We start from the raw sequence: 3,872 nt of genomic DNA, 5'->3' as shown, positions 1-3,872 counted from the left end.
GTTTCCTTTGCTGAGAGAAAGCTTTTTAGTTTGAATCTATCCCAGTTGTTGATTCTTGCTTTTATTTCTTGTGCTATGGGAGTCCTGTTAAGGAAGTCTGATCCTAAGCCAACAAGTTGAAGATTTGGACCTACTTTTTCTTCTATAAGATGCAGGGTCTCTGGTCTGATTCCGAGGTCCTTAATCCATTTTGAGTTGAGTTTTGTGTAGGATGAGAGATAGGGGTTTAATTTCATTCTATTGCATATGGTTTTCCAGTTTTCCCAGCACCATTTGTTGAAGAGGCTATCTTTTCTCCATTCCATATTTTTGGCCCCTTTGTCTAGTATGAGAAAATTGTATTTATTTGGGTTTGTGTCCATGTCCTCTATTCTGTACCATTGATCTACCTGTCTATTTTGGTACCAATACCATGCCGTTTTTGTTACTATTGCTTTGTAGTAGAGTTGAAGATCTGGTAATGCAATACCCCCTGCTTCACTCTTGCTACTGAGGATGGCTTTAGCTATTCTAGGTTTTTTATTCTTCCAGATGAATTTCATAATTGCTTGCTCTATTTCTGCAAGGTACATCATTGGGATTTTAATTGGAATTACATTGAATCTGTATAGCACTGTAGGTAGTATAGCCATTTTGACAATATTAATTCTGCCTACCCAGGAACATGGGAGATCTTTCCATCTTCTAAGGTTTTCTTTAATTTCTTTCTTTAGTGTTCTGTAGTTCTCATTGTAGAGGTCTTTCACCTCTTTTGTGAGATTGATTCCCAAGTATTGTATTTTTTTCGATGCTATTGTGAATGGGGTAGTTTTCCTAATTTCTCTTTCTGAAGATTCATCACTTATGTATAAAAATGCATTGGATTTATGAGCATTGATCTTGTAACCTGCTACTTTACTGAATTCACTTATGAGTTCTAAAAGTTTTCTGGTGGAATGTCCAGGTTCCTCTAAATATATAATCATGTCATCAGCGAACAGGGATAGTTTGAGTTCTTCTTTTCCTATTCGTATCCCTTTAATTTCTTTGGTTTGTCTGATTGCTCTGGCTAGAGTCTCAAGGACGATGTTGAGTAGAAGTGGTGAAAGAGGGCATCCCTGCCTTCCCTCTACCCCAATTTTTTCTAGTCTTTTGAGCATGAAGGGATGCTGTATTTTATCGAATGCTTTTTCTCCATCTATTGAAATAATCATGTGATTCTTAACTTTAAGTCTGTTGATATGGTGAATGACATTTATTGATTTCCGAATGTTGAACCAACCTTGCATCCCTGGGATAAAACCCACTTGATCGTGGTGCACTATCTTTTTAATATATATTTGTATGCGATTTGCTAAAATTTTGTTGAGAATTTTTGCATCGATGTTCATTAAGGATATTGGTCTGAAATTTTCTTTCCTCGATGTGTCTCTGTCTGGTTTAGGTATCAGGGTGATATTGGCTTCATAGAACGAGTTTGGGAGGGTTCCTTCCTCTTCTATTTCACGGAATAGTTTGAGGAGTATTGGAATGAGCTCTTCTTTAAAGGTTTTGTAGAACCTGGCTGAGAACCCATCTGGTCCTGGACTTTTCTTTGTTGGTAGGCTTTTGATGACCTCTTCTATTTCATTGCTTGAAATTGATTTATTTAAATTGTGTATGTCCTCCTCGTTCAGTTTAGGTAATTCATTTGTCTCTAGAAATTTGTTGATGTCTTCGAGGTTTTCTTTTTTGTTGGAGTATAGATTTTCGAAAGAGCTTCTAATTATGTTTTGTATTTCAGTCGTGTCTGTTGTGATGTTTCCTTGTTCATTCCGAATTTTAGTAATTTGAGTTTTCTCCCTCTTTCTCTTTGTTAGTGTGGCTAAGGGTTTATCAATTTTATTTATTTTTTCAAAGAACCAACTATTTATTTTGTTAATTTTTCCAATTGTTTCTTTTGTTTCGATTTCGTTGATTTCGGCTCTGATTTTAACTATTTCCTGTCTTCTACTACTTTTGGTATTGGTCTGCTCTTCTTTTTCTAGTGCTTTGAACTGTAGTGTTAAGTTGTTTATTTGTTGATTTCTACTTCTTTTTTTGAATGCACCCCATGAAATAAATCTTCCTCTAAGTACTGCTTTCATAGTGTCCCAGAGATTTTGATATGATGTGTCTTCGTTCTCGTTTACTTCTAAGAATTTTTTTATTTCCCTCCTGATGTCTTCTGTTATCCATTCATCATATAATAGTGTATTATTTAGTCTCCAGGTATTGGAGAAGTTTCTGTTTTTTATTCTGTCATTTATTTCTAATTTCATTCCATTATGATCTGATAGAGTACAAGGTAGTATCTCTATCTTCTTGTATTTGCTAACAGTAGCTTTGTGGCATAAAATATGGTCTATTTTAGAGAAGGATCCATGTGCTGCTGAGAATAAAGTGTATTCTTTCTTTGTTGGATGGTATATTCTATATATGTCTGTTAAGTCTAACATGCTGATTGTGTTGTTGAGATCTATAGTTTCTTTATTCAATTTTTGTTTGGATGATCTATCCAGTGGTGAGAGAGGTGTGTTAAAATCACCTAGTATTATTGTGTTGTGGTCTATTTGATTTCTGGAATTGAGAAGGATTTGTTTGACGTACGTGGATGAGCCAATGTTCAGGGCATAGATATTTATGATTGTTATGTCTTGCTGATTTATGCTTCCCTTAAGCAGCATGTAATGTCCTTCTTTATCCCTTCTGACTAGTTTTGGTTTGAAGTCCACATTATCTGAGATGAGGATGGATACTCCAGCTTTTTTGCTGTGTCCGTGTGCATGGTATGTTTTTCCCCATCCTTTCACCTTTAGTCTATGGGTGTCTCTTTCTATGAGATGAGTCTCTTGCAGGCAGTATATTGTTGGATTTTTCTTTTTAATCCAATCTGCCAGTCTGTGTCTTTTGATTGATGACTTCAGGCCATTAACATTCAGGGTTATTATTGTGATATGATTTGTATTCCCCGTCAATTGACTCATATTTGTTTTTGCCATGATTTGGTTTCTCCTTTATTTGGCTATTCCTTTAGGCTAGCGCCTCCTGTTGCTGATTTGCATCGTTGTTTTCATCTCTTCCTCATGGAATATTTTGCTGAGAATGTTCTGTAATGCTGGCTTTCTTTTTGTAAATTCCTTTAGCTTTTGTTTATCATAGAAGGATCTTATTTCATCGACAAAGTTGAAAGTAAGTTTTGCTGGGTATAAGATTCTTGGTTGGCATCCGTTTTCTTTCAGGGCTTGGTATATGTTGTTCCAGGCCCTTCTGGTTTTTAGGGTCTGGATTGAAAAATCTGCTGATATTCTTATTGGTTTCCCTCTGAATGTAATTTGATTCTTTTCTCTCGCGGCCTTTAAAATTCTGTCTTTATTTTGTATGTTAGGTATTTTCATAATAATGTGCCTTGGTGTGGGTCTGTTGTAATTTTGTATGTTTGGAGTTCTATAAGCCTCTTGTACTTGGTTTTCCATTTCATTCTTCAGATTTGGGACATTTTCTGTTATTATTTCATTGAATAGATTGTTCATTCCTTTGGTTTGTTTCTCTAAGCCTTCCTCAATCCCAATAATTCTTAAATTTGGCCTTTTCATTATATCCCATAATTCTTGTAGATTCTGTTCATGATTTCTTACCATCTTTTCTGTTTGGCCAACTTTGCTTTCAAGATTAAATAATTTGTCTTCAATGTCTGAGGTTCTGTCTTCTAGGTGTTCTATCCTATTGGTTATGCTTTCTATGGAGTTTTTAACTTGGTTTATTGTTTCCTTCATTTCAAGTATTTCAGTTTGTTTTTTTTTTTTTTTCAGTATCTCTAACTCTTTATTGAAATGATCTCTTGCATCCCGTATTTGGTCTTTTAACTGTTGATT

This window comes from Sciurus carolinensis, unplaced genomic scaffold (genome assembly GCF_902686445.1).
Source record: "Sciurus carolinensis unplaced genomic scaffold, mSciCar1.2, whole genome shotgun sequence".
Classification (NCBI taxonomy): domain Eukaryota; kingdom Metazoa; phylum Chordata; class Mammalia; order Rodentia; family Sciuridae; genus Sciurus; species Sciurus carolinensis.
Note: the sequence above shows the minus strand (reverse complement) of the source record.